The 18,405-nt window shown below is 46.1% G+C and overlaps 1 pseudogene; it reads right to left on the bottom strand.

The window, feature by feature from the left end:
• Positions 1 to 13,404: 13,404 nt before the first annotated feature.
• LOC136507626 (G-type lectin S-receptor-like serine/threonine-protein kinase At2g19130) overlaps positions 13,405 to 18,405 on the bottom strand; it is a 51,806-nt pseudogene continuing 46,805 nt past the window's right edge.

The raw sequence follows: 18,405 nt of genomic DNA, 5'->3' as shown, positions 1-18,405 counted from the left end.
GCATATCGAAATGCAATGACCCCAATGCCGCCGCCTCGAGCATTTCCTGGCGTGCGACTGCAAGAAAACCACTGCCCTTTTCTCCTCCAGACCATCATCAGAGCAAGTACCATGAGCCCCAAGACTGCAGCGCTTGCACCAATGGCGATTCCAATTCTTCTTCTTCCTCGCCGCACTGCTTGGCACGTCTTTTGCAGCGAGACGGACGTAAAGCATCTCCCCATTTCCATCATCTGAACCATCAGACTGTTGATTTACGTTGGTCAACTTGCCATGCCAGACAGAGCAGCCTCGCTCCCCATAGGAATACGCAGTGCAAGAGCAGTTGCCCAAGCAGATTCGTGAGCAATACTCTCCGCTCGTCGCAGCCGGCACTGTCTCCGCGCTATGAGGCAACCTGACGCGTTGCACGCCGTAGAACCTATCCGTGGGAGCCGATGCCGTCTTGCTGCCGCCGCCGCTTCCGTAGACGTCTAACGGAGTGTTCCTCACACACCCGTCTCTCCTGTCCCCGAGCTCCCAGTCCATGGGCGAGCTCAAAGAGATACCCTTCATGCAGCCGCAGATCGGGTCGGCGGCCTCGTCGCAAACCGTGAAAGGCCCACACGTCGCGTAGGTGTCGCACAGATGCACGGGCTGCCTGTAGTGCACCAGCCAGTCCTGCAGCTCGTCCATCTGTTAGCTAATCACAAACGGGATCCAACGGTCCAGTTGTGCCTTTGATCCATGCTCTGATCAAGGGCGTCCAGCCCACTATGGCTAGAGGGTCTCTGTCACATTACGCAATAAATAGAGGTGGGGGCCAGCAGCTCAAGTCACGAGGTTCGTATGAGCCGAGCTCCTCATCGACAAACCCTAATTTGATCTAGAGGGCGCGCAGCCAGTGACGGAAAGCCACCAGCCGCGTCGCCATCGGACTGCGTCACCGTCACCACTGCACTGCGCCGCCACCCGTCTTCCCCGACCGTCGCTGCCCTAGCACAGACATCGACTCCATGACGGACGCGAGCGGATCCTCCTCCACTACGGTGTTGGGTTTGACACGTCCATCTTCTACCCTTTCCTTTCTCTCGTTCTACATACTGTTACTGCACTGGTAGATGTTCTAGAATTTATGATTCTATTCAACAGCAAGTACCCGGCTAGATCTATGCTCCTAGTGATGCTATAGGTCTAACTGTTAGATTGATCTCTAACCTAACTGGACCCAACGGCCTAGTTGGGCCTTTGACTCGCGCCCTGATTGGGGGCGCCCAGCCCACCATGGCTGGAGGGCTCCTATCATCCTGCGCTATAAAAAGAGATGGGGGCCGGCGGCTCTTATCACGAGGTTGACCTGAGCCGACCTCCCCACCGACAAACCCTAAACCTGATCTAAGTGAGGGGCGCAACTAGTGACGGGAAGCCACCGGCTGCGCCGCCTACTGCATCGTTGCCCGTGCGCAAACTTCACCAACGAACCCGATGGCGGCCTCTGAACCCTCCCCCTCCGCGGTGTCACATTCGTCAGACCTCATCCACCCCTCTCTGTCTCTCTATTGCTGCACTAGAATGTATCCTAGGTCTTTGATTCATCAAACACCTCGGCTTGATCCACTCCTAGACGATCTGAATAGTATAACAATGGTATCAGAGCCAGGTTTATAGGATTTTAGATCTAGAACGGGTAAACCGATTAGAAAAGGAAAAAGTAGATTAGATCCAGTGCGGGTCTAAGAAGAGGGTTTTGGCCGACAAAGGGTTCGGTTGAACCCTAACTTCGATCCCTTCGGATGTGAGAAAAGAAGAGGGTTCGGATGAACCCTAACCCTAACTGGGTAAAAGAAAGACAAGAGGGTTTTCGGCCTTAAGAATGTAAGATGCCGAACCCTAAAACCGTAGAGTCCCTCTAGGGAAGATAAACAGTGCCATCCCGAAACCCTAACCCTAACACAGTTCAACCCTAACCCATCCCAATCGGTCAAAACCGAGAAGAGCAAGCAGATCCAAATTCGATTGGGGAAGAAGGGGAAAGGGAGACCTACCTCGCCGCTGCGCAGCGTTGCTGTCACGCCGGTGCGCAGGGAAAAGAAAGGGCCGAGCCGGGGGCACTGCTCGCCGGGCTCCGGCCAAAGAGGCACCGCGGCCAGGCCACTCGACGGTGGCGCGCTCACCCGCTGGGGAGCGCGCACGCCAGTGAGGGGGCCGGTGATGGTGCCATTGCTCCACTGTTGTTGCTCCACTGCTTTGCCTGCTCATCGCTCGGTGCTGCGGTGCTGAAGAGAGAAGAGAGAGCGGCGAAGAGAGAGAGAGCAGAGGAGAAAGTGAGCTAGGGTTTCTGTGGAGGCCAGCGTCGGCGAGTTTTTTATTCACCCGAGCTCACCGCTCGGCCGTCGGATCGGCGCGGATGGCCAAGATCAAGCGGGCCAGCGATGCGGCCCAGGCGGGCGCGCGCGGCCGAGTCGCTTTGCCGGCCCAGGCCCAGGTTGCGGCCTAGGTGCGACTGAGCGCCACGCACAGCCGTGGGCCGAGTTGATTTTGGCCGTTTTGGGCCGAGAAAGAAAGAGCAAGAGCCCGTTTTTCATATTTGTCTTTTTCTAGGAAATTGAAAAATAGAAATTGGCTCAAAAGAAAATAGAAAAAGAATTTCCCTGTGGGTAAAATTCAAGAAAATGAGTTCATTTATTCCGCTGCGTATTTAAAGATGTTATTTTCATTATTAAATTTGAACCAACGGGAGAATTTAATTTTGAAAAATGGATATGTTTTAATTGATTATAATATTATTATTATTCTGACCAACGTTGATTAATGGCAATATTATGATGTTTTGTCTTGCATTAATTTTATTTCTGCCCAACGGTGATGTAGAATTAGTGTATAGGACAATTGTATGTTTTAATTTTGACCAACGTTGGAACTAAAGCATGCAATTGTTATTATTAAATTTATGTTCTCACTCTATTTGAATCGTGTTTTCAGGCGGATACAACTTGATGAGTTGTATCAAAGAGATCCCGACTCTAAAAGGTGATAACTACATTGAGTGGAAGAAAAAGATCGACCTAGCTTTCATCCTCGCTGAGGTGGACTGGGTAGTCACCACACCGTGTCCCACAGAGCCTGTGGCACCGGTGAGAGAGACAAACGAGGCTGATGCCGCTTGGGCAACCAGAGAGAGGGATTTTGCATCCCAAAGAATGTCCTATGACCTTGAGCATAGAAAATGGATCACTGCCAACAAGAAGTGTTTGACTGTGATAAAGAACACGATTGAGCCTACAATTGTGGGCTCAATCCCAGAGTGTGACACCGTCACTGAGTATCTCGAAGGAATAAAGAGTCAGTTCCCTGGTTCTTCAAAGACATATGCTACCTAGCTGATAAAGCAGCTGGTGACAGAGAGATACTTAGGCAATGGTGGCATAAGAGAGCACATACTAAGGATGAGCCATTTGGCATCCAAGCTAAAACCAATGGATCTGGCTCTCAAGGATGAGTTTCTTATCCGTTTGGTTTTTGCTTCCTTGCCAAAAGAGTTTGACACTTTTGTTGTCAAATATAACATACAGCCCGAGAAATAGGACATGGAGAGGCTCATGGCTATGTGTGTGCAAGAGGAGGAGAGAATGAAAGCTGCCAATGGTGGCTCTATTAATTATCTAAAAGATAATAAGAAAAAGAATCCTAATACTAACTTCTCCTCAAAATCAAAAGGAAAGGGTCCCATGCTGCATCAGCCTCAGCAAAACAAGTTCACAGTAGAGAAAGATCAATATCTCTACTGCAAGAAGACAGGACATTATAAGAAAGATTGTCCTGATTACCTAAATATGATCATGGCAAAGAAAGGTGAGAACATTATTACGTTCATAAATGAATCCCTATATGTACAATATTCGAAATCTACTTGGTGGATTGACTTAGGTGCAACTATTCATGTTGCTAATTCTTTATAGGGATTCCGTTCGACGAGGATTACGCAAAGAAGCGAAAGACACGTTAAAGTCGCAAATGGAGTCCGAGCAGAAGTTAAAGCCGTTGGCGACTTTCTCAAGAGCTTGCTGATGGTTTCAACCTCATACTTAGAGATGTTTTTTATGTTCCCTCGTTATAGAGGAACTTGATTAGTGTGTCATGTTTAGACAATGATGGTTATGATTGCCATTTTGGAAATGGCAAATGCAAGATAACTTTTAATGATGCATGTGTTGGTCTTGCTATCTTACAAAATGAGCTTTATTTGTTATCACTACGTGATGATGTGAATATTGTATGCGATGATAGGAACGTTACGTGCGACAATGTGAATGTATCCTCATCTGCGGATGTAAACAGAAAACGAAAGAGAGCTCACGATGCGTAGTTAAAATTATGACACTGTCGTTTAGGCCATATTTCGAGGGGGGAATAGAAAGACTAGTTAAGAATGATATTCTTCCTCCATTAGAGCTCTCAGATTTAGAATAATGCAGAGATTGCATAAAAGAAAAGTATGTAAAGAAAATTAAGAAAGATGCCAAACGAAGAGCAGGAATTCTATAGATTATTCACATAGACATCTGTGGTCCATTTCATGTAAAGAGTGTGGATGGTTATGATTCGTTCATAACATTCATAGATGATTACTCCCGTTATGGCTATATTTATCCGATCAAAGAAAGAACAGAAGCATTGGATAAATTTAAGATATTTAAGGCAGAAGTTGAAAACCAACACAATTTAAAGATTAAGATAGTCAGGTCTGACCGTGGGGGGGAGTACTACGGTCGGCATACCCCATATGGCCAAGTTCCTAGACCTTTTGCAAGGTTCTTATAGGAGAATTGCATAGTAGCCCAGTATTCTACACCATGTGAACCTTAGCAGAATGGAGTAGCTGAAAGACGCAATCGTACACTGATGGATATGGTGCGTAGTATGATAAGTTACTCCATCTTACCATTGAGCCTATGGATGGAGGCGTTAAAAACCGCCATTCATATTCTCAATAGAGTACTAAGTAAGTCGGTGCCCAAAACACCGTATGAGTTGTGGATAGGAAGAGTACCCTCACTAAACCACTTGCATGTGGAGGGGAGCCCTGCTGAGGCTAAAGTATTCAACCCGGACATTGGGAAGCTAGATCCCAAAACAGTGAGTTGTCATTTCATTGGCTACCCAGAAAAGTCAAACGGTTTTCGTTTCTACTGTCCAGATAGACATATAAAATTTGTGGAAACGAGACATGTTGTCTTTCTAGAGGATGAAATGATGAAGGGGAGCATGGTAGCTCGAGAAATTGACCTTGAAGAGAAGCGGGTGTATGCACCCACTCCGATGATTCATGAGCCATTTTTCTCACTACCTGCTATCGCTGCACCGACAGTGCAAGACACTATGGTGCCAGCACCTGTTGTTATCCCGCTTGTGGCAACAATGAATAATGATGAGGAACCTGTTCTTCAGGATCCTATAGAACCTATTGTCACAAATGAGGGGGAGCAACAACATCCTCAAACAGAAAATGTGCCAAATGTGGAGGCCCCTAGAAGGTCTCAAAGAGTTAGAAAATCAGCTATTTCTGCTGATTATGAAGTGTACAACATTGAGGAATTTCAAATGGAGGATGATCCCACCTCATTTGAAGAAGCCATGAGAAGTGATCATTCATCAAAGTGGCTTGAGGCCATGGAAGATGAAATGAAATCTATGAATGCCAATAAAGTTTGGGATTTGGAGATAATTCCTAAAGGAGCTAAAATAGTAGGCTGTAAATGGGTCTACAAAACAAAACTTGACTCTCAAGGAAATATAGAGAGATATAAAGCCCAACTTGTGGCAAAAGGCTTTACGCAAAGAGAAGGGATTGATTACAATGAGACCTTTTCTCCGGTCTCATGTAAGGATTCCTTCAGAATCATAATGGCATTAGTGGCACATTACAATTTAGAATTACATCAGATGGATATAAAGACGACATTTCTCAACGGAGACTTGGAGGAAAATGTTTACATGGCACAACCGAAAGGTTTTGTCATGGAAGGAAAAGAATGAATGTGATGCCGCCTAAAGAAATCCATTTATGGATTAAAACAAGCTTCAAGACAGTGGTACTTGAAGTTTGATCAGACAATAAAGAATTTTGGGTTTAAAGAGAATGTAGAGGACAATTGTGTCTATACAAAGTTTAAGAATGGGAAGTTTATCTTTCTTGTCCTGTATGTAGATGATATCTGTCGATGCGGGACCCACAGGATACCCCGTAGGGTAGAAAAAAGATCTAGTCCAACTAGGATTCTTCCCATATAATTGTAGTAGTAGAACTATTAGGTAATCCTACTAGGAAATCTCATTATAAACCGACTAGGACTCTGGCCTCCTGACTATATAAAGGAGGGCAGGGCTCCTGAGAGGGAGAGAACAATTGTACAACACAACACAACACATTACAATCAATCCAACGCAAAGGCTAACGCCGACTAGACATAAGGTTATTACTCGATCTACGATCGAGGGCCTAAACCAGGATAAATCGACTGTCTCTTACGTTAACCATCGAGTTCAGCATACGCCGAAGCCCGAAACATACTGCCCGGGTACCCCCGTGGCAGGCTATTGGTGGTGAAACATCGACAGCTGGCGCGCCAGGTAGGGGATTTCGGCGACTTTGCTTCCGAGAGCTCGATGGACCTCGATAACATGATTTTCTCGACGGGGTCAACTTTCATCTTCGGCTCATGGATCTGCGAGGCAGACAACAACGGCAAGCTTCAAAGCCATCTCCTCAAAGATTTAGATCATCTAAAAGAAGTTCCTATTCCAACGACTACAACGGATCAGCTCACCAGAAGATTCGCGCAGCTCATAGTATCCGAATCAAATCGGATTTCACGACCACTCGTATCCGATTCGAATTCAAGCTCCAAAGCGAAGTTTTATCAGAGTGTTTCCAGAAACCGAGTTCTTTTTTGGCAAGATTCCGGAACACAACCCAAAACAACTCGGATTACCCCCAGAATTCTCTCAAGAAGTCGAGTTCTTCTCCATTTGGGCTCGACAACATGGCAAGATCCTATCAAGGACAGGTCAAAAGATTTTTTAATCCAAGATTCGGGATACCACTGACAGGAGCTCAGGAGGGCCTCGTGCTAACGATAACATCGCGGGACTGTATCATCCACTGGCCGGATTCCGTTCCTGAAGGTAGCGGAACCCAACTAGTCGGCACGACAACAACAGCTATTTTACCTTACCAAGAAGGAGACTCGATCTACGACACCGAGGCATCCACTAAAGTTATCAGCGACTCCAACAGTATGAAAACTAACGCCAATAACAGAACGACTCATGCGCGAGAAGTGTTCATGGTTCGACGACCGCGGTCACCATTAAATCCCCCGGAAGCACCCGATGTTAGATCATCAGATGAATCAGAATCCAACATATCACCCTTTGCCCAGAGCTACGACAGAGAAATAGATAGTCAGAAACAAGCTAGAGAAAGAAAAAACAAGTTGAAGCAAGGGCGCCTACACCGTGCTAGGCAGCGCAGGGAAGCTTGGACCAGATACAAGTCAGAATTGGATGAGTACAACAGAAGAAAATCACAACGAGAAGTCGAAGGGAGACGCACGGTGAATATGCCTTACGATAAGATTCGAGAAGCATTAGAAGAACTCGGAGCAACTTCGCATCCTGGTGAGAAGTATGAACAGCTCCAGGACTTGCTCCGATCGACAATCCCGAGAACACATGAAGAGAAAGCTCGATCAAGACTACCCGCCAGATCAACAACCCACCGGCAAGAAGATCAAAATCAAAGGAAATCCGCCTTCGAAAGACTTGGGTCGGGTGGAAGCCATGACGGAGGAAGTAGGAAGGAACATAATCAAGGCCACCGATTTGAACAACTAAGGAAGACTAGGAGCAGGGTTCCTACCCAGACAACCTCGCAAAATTGTTCCCATCAGAACGACAGTTGGCCAGAGGAAGGCGCCGAATCTGAATTCAAAGAAACCAAGGCTCACGACAGGTTCCCCTATTTCGCGAACAGGCTCACATTGGTGCGATTACCTCACAAATTCAAACCATCTAATCACTCCAAGTATGATGGCAAGACCGAACCAAAGCAGTGGCTCAGAATATATTCACAATCGATTGAACTAGCCGGAGGAGACGACGATATCAAAGCCCTCTTCTTCCCCATGGCACTAGAGGCCATGCCCCTCCAATGGTTCGATAAACTAAATCCAGGATCTATCAGAAATTGGGAGGATTTGCAGAGAGCGTTTTGTGAGAATTTCGCAGGAATCATTACACACCTAATCACTCATGCAGAACTAAAAGGACTCAAGCAAAAGGGAGGTGAAAGTCTCAGAAACTATTATCGGCGATTCGGCGAACTACGAGCTCAAGTGCATGACATAACCGAACGAGAAGTAATTGAAGCTTTTTCTCACGGAATCATGGCCAGATGGCAATTTCAAGACTTCTACAAAGAAAATCCGAGAAACAATGAAGAATTCAGACGTACAGTAGAAAAGATGATTACTACAAAAGAAAAAACATGAGAGAGGTTCCCGGACAGAAGCAACCAAGACAACCCGGACAGGCAAAATCAACGAAATAGCAGACATCAAGAAAGAAAACGTAGACCAGACAATACTGTGGCAATGGCCGACAAATCAAAGAAATTTCCCAAACCAAGAAGATATGATGACATTGAAAACATACGTTGCCCATTGCACCCTGGTGGGAGGCACACTATCGGAAATTGCTACACTTTCAATGATCGATACACAAGAAAAGATAGTAAGGAAAACACTAAAGAGGACAATCAGAAGAGAGAAGAAGACAGCCACGAGGACAAAGGATTCTAAAAACCTAGGGGAACGGTAGCAGTGATTTTCTCAGGGGCTTCGGATTGCAGAAGCAAACATTAAGAAAAACTAGCACTGCGGACCATTATGACAGCAGAACCGGCTACACCAAGATACCTCAATTGGTCATAGTATCCTATCCAATTTACCAGAGAAGACCAATGGACTAGCGTGGGAAACGCAGGCCATTATCCATTGGTTCTGGATCCGACTATTGCTGGTATGACCGTCACCAAAGTACTAATCGATGGAGGACCTGGGCTTAACATCATCTTTTCAGAAACTCTAAGGAAAATGGGGCTACAACTCGCCGGGATGATTACGCCAACAAGCACACCTTTTTACGGAATAGTACCCGGCAAAGCAGCCATGCCACTCGGACAAATTACTTTACCTGTTACCTTTGGAACTCCTTCAAACTACCGAACAGAGTTTATCAAATTTGAAGTCGCCGATTTCAATTCATCATATCATGCAATCCTCGGACGTCCAGCACTAGCCAAATTCATGGCAATACCACATTACCCGTACTTACTACTTAAGATGCCAGGACCCAACGATATCCTTTCCCTTCGAAGCAATTTAAAGCGCGCTTTTGACTGCGACGTTCAGGCGATCCAGATCGCAGCTAAAGCGCAAGCCGACAATGGAAGAAAAGAAATAGCCGCAATCGCTGCAGAAACAAGCCAAGAAGAATTAGAAATACCGGCTAAAAAGCCCAGCATCATCGCACCGCCAAAAGAAGTCGACATCAAGCAAATCGACTTAGGCACAAGCGATACCTCCAAGACAGCAACTATCAGTGCTCACCTCTCGGCAAAATAGGAACTCACGCTCACCAACTTTCTTCGGGACAACAAAGATATCTTCGCTTGGAAGCCAGCCGACATGCCAGGAGTCCCAAGGGAGTTGGCTGAGCACAGAATCGATGTTAACAAAAGCTCCAAACCTGTAAAACAACGGCTACGACGATTCTCACCCGACAAGAAGGCAGCAATTAAAAAGGAAATAACAAAACTAATGGCAGCCGGATTCATCAAGGAGATCCTACATCCAGATTGGCTAGCAAACCCGGTCCTTGTACAGAAGAAAAACACGGACGAGTGGCGTATGTGCGTCGATTACACAGATCTCTACAAACATTGCCCAAAAGATCCGTTCGGGCTACCACGCATTGACCAGATAGTTGACTCGACAGCAGGATCTGCGTTATTATCTTTTCTCGATTGCTATTCAGGATATCACCAGATCGCACTAAAAGAAGAAGACCAGAGCAAGACATCTTTCATCACCCTGTTTGGTGCCTACTGCTACAAGACCATGTCGTTTGGACTAAAGAACGCTGGTGCCACGTACCAAAGAGCTATCCAGACTTGCCTCGGGAATCAAATCAGTGAAAATGTGGAGGCATACGTGGATGATGTGGTGGTAAAAACAAAGAACCCAGACACTCTAATTGAAGATTTAAAGCAAACCTTCGAAAACTTGAAGAAATGGAGATGGAAATTGAACCCAAATAAATGTGTATTTGGAGTTCCCTCAGGACAACTACTCGGATTTTTGGTCAGTCAGCGCGGAATCGAAGCCAGCACCAAGCAAATTTGAGCTATAACAGAAATGGGCCCACCTAGAAGTGTCAAAGATGTTCAGAAACTAACAGGATGCATGGCGGCCCTCAATCGTTTCATATCAAGACTCGGCGAAAAAGGGTTACCTTTCTTTAAACTACTAAAGAAAACAGACAAGTTCGAGTGGACAATGGAGGCCGACGAAGCTTTCAAAAAACTTAAAGAATACCTCACTTCATCACCTATCCTGACACCTCCAAAGAAAGATGAAGATATGATGCTATATATCGCGGCAACTCCTACCGTAATCAGCACAGCAATAGTCATAGAAAGAGAAGAACAAGGGCACGTGTATAAAGTGCAGCGTCCAGTATACTATATCAGCAAAGTACTGTCAGCTCCCCTCCTCCCTCTCCCTCTTCATCGACGCGGCGGGCGCGGCCCCTCTCCTTCACCCCTAGATGGGCCAAATCCATGGCGAGCACGCCCCTAGGCGGCTGGATCCGGCGCCACCACCTCCACGCCGGCGGCCGCGCTCTCCCTCCCTCACCGGTGGCGCGAGGATGAGACGGGGCCGTATCCGGATCCGTCGCCGGCCGCCGCCGACCGAGCAGATCCGTGCCCTCCCCTCTTCTCCCCCCCCGCTGGCGCCCCTCCCCTCCCCCTTCTTCACCCGGCCGGATCCGGCCCCCCTCTCCCGGATCCGACTGGTGGCTGCGGTGGTGGTGGTGGCCAGCGGCGGGGCGTGGTGGTGGCGGCGGCCCTCCCCTCCCTTTCTTCTCCCCTTCGGCTCCCCTCCCCTCCCCTTCTTCTTCCCCGACGGTGTGCCCCTCCCCTCCCCTTCTTCACCGGCCGGATCTGGCCGTCCCTCTCCCTGGATCCGGCCGGTGGCTGTGGTGGTGGTGGTGGTGCGGCGCGGGGCGTGGTGGTGGCGGTGACCCTCCCCTCCCCCTTCTTCTCCCCGTCGGCGCCCCTCTCCTCTCCCTTCTTTTCCCTAGCGGCGCCCCTCCCCTCTTCTTCTTCCCCGGTGGGTGCCCCTCCCCTCCCCCTTCTTCACCCGGCCGGATCTGGCCCTCCCTCTCTCGGATCCGGCTGGTGGCTGCGGTGGTGGTGTGGTGGCCGACGGCGGGCGTGGTGGTGGTGGCGGCCCTCCCCTCCCCCTTTCTTCTCCCCCGCCGCCCCTCCCCTCCCCTTTCTTCTTCCCCGGCGGGTGCCCCTCCCCCCTTCTTCACCTGTCGGATCCGGCCCTCCCTCTCCCGGAATCCGGCCGGTGGCTGTGGTGGTGGTGGTGGCGGCGGCGACGGGGCGTGGTGGTGGTGGCGACCCTCCCCTCCCCCTTCTCCCCCGTTGGCGCCCTCCCTCTCCCTTCTTCTTCCCCCCGGGCGCCCCTCCCCTCCCCCTTCTTCACCGGCCGGATCTGCCCTCCCTCTCCCGGATCTAGCTGGTGGCTGTGGTGGTGGTGGCCGGCGGCGGCCCTCCCCTCCCCCTTCTTCTCTCCCGCCGGCGCCCTCCCTCCCTTCTTCTTCCCCGACGGGTGCCCCTCCCCTCCCCTTCTTCACCTGGCCGGATCCGGCCCTCTTTTCTGTTTGATCAATTATTCATGAGCAATTTTAGTGTCTACAACTACTTTATATAACCATCTGTAGAAAATGCGATGTTTACCCTTCTGAAGAGAAGGAATTGACTAATAAATTTATCAAGCTAATCCTTTTTTTCCCCTTCAACGTGATATGTCAGATACACGTTGGTGAACTAATAAGTGTTTCTTCATAGTACTCAGTATTCCTTACAATCTTATTGTTAATCAGTCTAGGACTTCTTATTCTCCAAGTGTAGTTTGCATGCACTACTGTCACAAGAATTAACAGTATGTATATGTATAATTAATAATGTTTGATTTAACTTATATAGTAATCCTATTTCCCTTATAAATTTTCAGGTAGAGCAGAGCAAGTATACCGGTTTGAACGAGCAACTTGCATCGAAGGGTAAGCTTGATTTCTTTTTCCATGTGCTGTGGTTAGTTGCGCACTTGAATAAATATATGATATACTATGTTCTACTTGGTTAACTTAAATAGTTTTTACTCCAAAAATTAAATATATGAAACTGATAAGAGGACTATAGTAGGTCAGTGCACCAACTGTTTGTACAAATGCCTAGCTGGGAGGAAAAATGATTATGCCTAGCTGGGAGGAAAAAGAATATGTCTTTGAATTTTAGTAACTGATACCCTATAATGGTATATTTGTTAGCACTGGTGATGGAGTGCTGATTGACAGTTTCTTTCACAACAGCAGTTAATTATTGATTCTTTCATTTGCTAGCGGGTTCATCATATTGGTTGAATAAGAAAAAAATAGTTTTCATATTAAGACGATGGATAATAATATTGTATTGAGTGGAATCTAGATTAACCAAATAGCCTTACTATTTCTATTGAATTTGTCACCATGATTTCATTGACTGTTCTTACAGGTAGAGATGGAGTGCAAGGTGAAGCAGTTTACAATTGGTTGTACCATTCCATCTTGCTTCCAGAAATCCAGTTGTGAACCATGCTAGATTTCTTCTGAGTATTCCTGTCTTCCATTCTTCTCTGTTTGCTCTCCACTTTCGCGCTTTGTTTCATTGATGCAGCAGTCCAGCATTGATGCTAGCTTTTATGTTACTTCTGTTGGGATGCCAAATAAGATGTTCTCTCGCTGTCGACTCCCAAGGTATGGCTATGGCATTTAACATTTTCGCCAAATAAGATTGTTCTTGATTAGCTGGCATTAGATAAGCAATTTATATATTTAAACTGAAACTTTGATTCTGAGTGACAAGCTTTCATCAGAGGCATACAAATTATTACTATGGACTAGGTTATCTTTACTGACCACATAAGTGGATCTTAGACATTTGGCTCCCTGTCTGTCACCAGTCAAATGTTTGAATTAGAAACTCTAGAAAAAATCTGCGCAAATAGATAATAATGCATACCAATGGAACGGTCAGACCACCTGCTTGACCCCACTAATTAGTGCCCTTGTAATATTCTCACAGGTAGAGATGGAGTGGAAGGTGAAGCAGTTTCTTTCTCCTTCCCCGCTGCCCTCCCCTGACTTGAGAGCCTCACGCGAGGACGCGACCATGACGCCTCCTTCCACGGAATCAATCCCAGCAGCGGCACCCCTCAGCCCCCGACACCACGATGCCCCTGCAGCCTGCGCCCTCACGCTGCCACACGCCGCCCAGTGCCTAGTCCACCGTGCTGTGGTGCCGCCACTAGCTGGAGGTGGTGGGAGCCCTTCTGCTTTGGTGCCTGGTTCCTCCTCTGTATATGACCAGATATCCATATATGTGAATTCATTATAATATTCATGTTGAACATGTAGATGACCAGATATCATATCTGTATAGATGATATATGTGCTGATAGATCAGACTGATTCTATTTTTGACATAAGTGTTGACTCCATTCAAGATGAACTACTGATTTGTATATTATTTGAATGAAACCTTGTTGGTCATGCACATAAATTACTGTATGGAAAATATATATTTTAATATGTTGTTGCTATTGTTTTAAAATAAATTTTTGGGGTGTTTAACTCTTTTTTCCTGTGAGGCTGGCTACACAGAAATATTATTTTTAATCTGGGCAAAATGAATTTTTTTGTGAGTTCACCTAGACCGACAGAAAAACATGTGTTTTTCTGTGTGTGCGAGACCCACAGAAAATTTGTTTCTGACGGTGAACCCACAGAAAAATTCGATTTTTCTGTATTCTATTTCTGTGTGTTATTTTTTGACGGTACACCGTCAGAAAAATATTTTTCAATGGATATTCGAATGTTTCCGTAGATTTTTGTACACACAGAAATATTCGAGTTGTACTCTCTCGCTGGTGTGTGCACGATTTTTTTCCGTCGCGAAGGAGTAAAAATGAGTACACGTATCCATCCGACGTTTTTTCTGTACTTTTTTCTTTGATAGAGGGAGAAAAGATGACACTAGACAAGTCAACTGTCAATAGGCAAGTGCAATGCAAGTTGCACTCCCACCACTCTAAGGCCCCCGTTTGGTAGGAATTAATTCAGGACAGCTTCACAAAGGTGTTTTCTAGCTTTTCCTACCAAACAGTGACTTTGAAAACTGCTTCTCACAGTTGAAGGGCCACCGGTGAAGCTGGAAAAACCAGCTTGACCTAGCTTCTTCAGGCACTGGTGGGGATGAGCGTGGCCATGGGCTCTTTTGCCCCTAGCTGGGGCGGAGTTGCTGGTGGGTGGGACAGCCAAACGAGGCACGACGACAGTGGATAGGCGGAAGAGGAGGGGAGGGGGAGCATGGCGTGGCGTGACGCTCAGCGGAAAGTGGTGTGTGCAGCGGAAAGTGTGTGTGTGTGTGGGGGGGTGGGGGGCGGGTGGCGGGTGGGCGCTGTGCGGCGGTTGCAGGTGGGCCGCGCGGTTTGTTGTGGGTGGGGGCGCGTGGCGGGGTGTGGGTGATGGCGTGCGTTGGTGGCGGATGGGGCTTGCGTTTGTGAGGCTAGGTCGCGCGTGGTGGGGCCAGTGGCACATGGCGGCGACGTGGGTGGCGCATGGAAGGAGGCATTGGCCGTTCGGAGAAGAATGGCTATGCGGTCAAATGGTGGCGAGTGGGTTAGCAGATAAGGTTAGTGATAAGAAAAAAAAAAGAAAAGAGAGAGAGAGAGGATATTTTAGTCATTTTATGGTTGTCTACGGGAGAAGTTGTTTTGACGTTTATAAAAACAGATCCTACCCTACCAGTAAAACTGTTTTTTTGAGCCAAATCCAATAAAAATTGATTAATTGAAGCTGAGATGTACTTCCTCTTTTCCCCGTCCCAAAATAAGTGACGGTTTTGACTTTCAGACTTCTTTTTTTTTTTGACTATTCATCTTATTTAAACTTTTTGTGTTTTCTTCTAGTAACTATAGTCACGCGTATCAAACATGCTGTAAGAGAGAGATGTCAAAATGGGGCTAAATGGCCTAGCTAAGTTTAATTACCTGGGTGCGCTTGGCGTAGCTGTAGCCTGTAGCTGTCAGTCGAGATCCTGCATCAGGCGGTGTTGTTTACTACTACCATAATTCCACCGGCGACAAAATAACTGAGGTCGTGAAAACCGACACGCTGTTTGAAGTTTTGCGGTGGAGTAGATTTTTCACCACGTTTTGGCGCTTGGATGGATGTACGTGAGATCAGTAAAAATCTCCACCAACTTTTCGAACTGGAAACATTTTTGAAGTCGCTTTGGCTCTCCTGCCCCTGAACGTACCATAAGTCAAAGCTTTGACTATCCGAATTGTGCCTCGGGTCAACGGGTAGAGCAACTCCAGCAGCTCCGCGTCCAGGCCACAGCAAAAATCGACGAGCTCTGTCTGTCACAACAGCGCCCAGCCCAGCACGGCAAGGCAGCGGCGGGCCGGGCCATAAGTCATTAGCGATTTAGCGTAGATGAGCTTCTCGGCCTAGTCACCCCTTCCTTAGGTCAGGTGTCTAATTTTCCTAGGGCCGGATCTACATGGGCCAGGTCCCATCAAATACGTCCGAGTGCATTCAAACGATTGTGTCCGCTTTGTCCCATCCAAAAAAGGTCGATTTCCAATTAAAAAAAGGTCCGTTGTGTCCGCATAGGGAATTAGGGATAATATATGCAGGAACTCAGTAGAACCACAAGAAAGATAACTTGCAGGCATCTTGCTATTGCTAATTGGTGGCTTCTCTTGGAGTATCCATATTAATTCTGATGAGATTACTAATATACTTTGAGGAAATTATTTTCTTGGCCCTAAAAAAATGTTGCTAAGTTTTTTGGTCCTTTTTTTCTCTCGAACTTGCTTATATTGTACCTTATTTTGGGAAATTATTAGTAGAGGCAGCGTGAAAGGCTTGTGAACGGTAGCCTTCGGTGCCAGGGGTAAAATAGTCATTTCGCGTAGAGCTTAACACCGTTAACCCATTAAACTAATGGAAGGGCCAAGAAATCAAAGGAAATTCGTCTTAGGACCAAATAAGCAAGTTCGAGAAAAAAGACCAAGAAACTAAGCAACACTTTTTTAGGTCAAGGAAATAATTTCCTCATATACTTTGCTCACTTTAATTTTTACTTAATTTTTGTTATCTTTGGTTTCCATTTTGTAACATCTACATAATAGAAAAATCTTCATAACAGAAACTAGTCTATGTGTTTAACCAGGGGATAGAAACTATTTCTTTTTTCTAAAAAAAATTCTAACGAGACTGCTAAAAATAGACAAATCTTAAAAAACCTATTAAAAATAAAAACACCCGGCTATCTATTATATAAACTATAATACTATAACCTTCACATATGATAATAGGAATTTGATCTATTTTGTTTAAAAAAACTAATACTATCATGTAGATAGTCTAGCTTAATTTACCACAAAATTATTCACCACTAGCATTATAAAATATACTCCCTCCATCCATTCCAAATTATAAGACGTTTTGTTTTTTAGATACATAGCTTTTGCTACGCACTTAGATATACAATATGTCTATATACATAGTTATAGCAATGTCTATTGGATATATATAGCGGCGGCTAAAAGTGCAAGGGTGGGGTCCTAGATCGCGGCGAAGCGTTGGAGCGCTCCTAAAGGTCCTTGGCTTCATGGTTGTGACAGGCGGTCAGGTGGTCTTCTCCTGCGGGTACCTGTCCATCATCCGTCATCATAGGGACGGATCTAGCGGTGGGGCGGGGGAGAGGGGGAGGGGAGGGGAGGGGGCTCAAGCCCCCCTACCACCGCTAATCTCACGGAGCCCCCTAGAGCACCTCCAAGATTTTTTGCCATGGTTGCTTTAAGAAGGAGAGGTTGGAGGTTAAAGATGAGCTTTTAGCCCCCTGAACTTCCATCCCAGATCCCTCACTACATCGTCAAGTCTCGTCATCGATCAATTTAGGTCATCATGTTGGCTTTCATTGATCCTGTCAATGTTTGATCGAGAGCAAGTGCACTACCATGCATGCATGGCAACTGGGAGCAGAGTTAATTTTGTTGTGTGTTTGTTGATCGGTACTCTGGGAAGTGAGAAGTGAACTTATAGAAGAGAAGGGGGTTTCTCTGTGAAGCTGACTTGCTTCAGAAATTCAAGTATATATAGAATGTGATCTGCTATATTTCATATGCCTGAAATATAACTTATTTTCAGACAATGGCTAGCAGCCACTAGATTAACATCCAACACCTACAATCTATTGTTATTGGTTTACTAGTTTGTGTTCACATTTAGTCAAAACTTCGCCTGAACAGAAGCCATAATTTAGGGCGACTGACACCTAGGAAACGTGAGATAGAATTGTACCTGCATTAGCAAGCTTTAGGTTTTTATGCGTCCCTTTGCCAAATTTTCGGCTATAAATGCAATTGTATTGAACCTCTGGGATGCTCTCTCTCTCTCTCTCTCTCTCTCTCTCTCTCTCTCTCTCTCTCTCTCTCTCTCTCTCTCCTGTGCCATCAAAGCCATTTTTTCTTGTTTTTTCTGAATTGTTGTGATCTTCTTCTTTATTAAGACTAGTGTTTTTTAAATAATAAACAATCATTCACCGGCCGTTTAGCCATTGTTTCAACAAATGGACATACTAAACGAGGGAAATAGTCATTTAAATGGAATAAATAACCACTTAAATGGAAACGACTGCGACGCATCATTGTATAGAGTTTAAACGATATCTAAATATGCTAAACAACTATTTAGACGAACAATGATTAATACACGCTGCACAGAACACAGCTCCTGCCAGCCACTACTTTCATGAACGAAGACAAAAAGAGAGAAATATCACCACGGATCATATGTGTCCGGACATACGAACGAGACACAGAGGACTTAGTCAGGGAGAGACAGACAAGAAACTTTTCCTGTTTAATATTATGTATACATAAGATAGGATACAAACCACAATCTTCCTCTGAATGGCTGAAAGTTTTCTTAATAATATGTTGAGGTGCATGCATGCAACTA

This window comes from Miscanthus floridulus, chromosome 15 (genome assembly GCF_019320115.1).
Source record: "Miscanthus floridulus cultivar M001 chromosome 15, ASM1932011v1, whole genome shotgun sequence".
Lineage (NCBI taxonomy): Eukaryota > Viridiplantae > Streptophyta > Magnoliopsida > Poales > Poaceae > Miscanthus > Miscanthus floridulus.
This window is presented reverse-complemented; position numbering and strand designations above follow the sequence as displayed.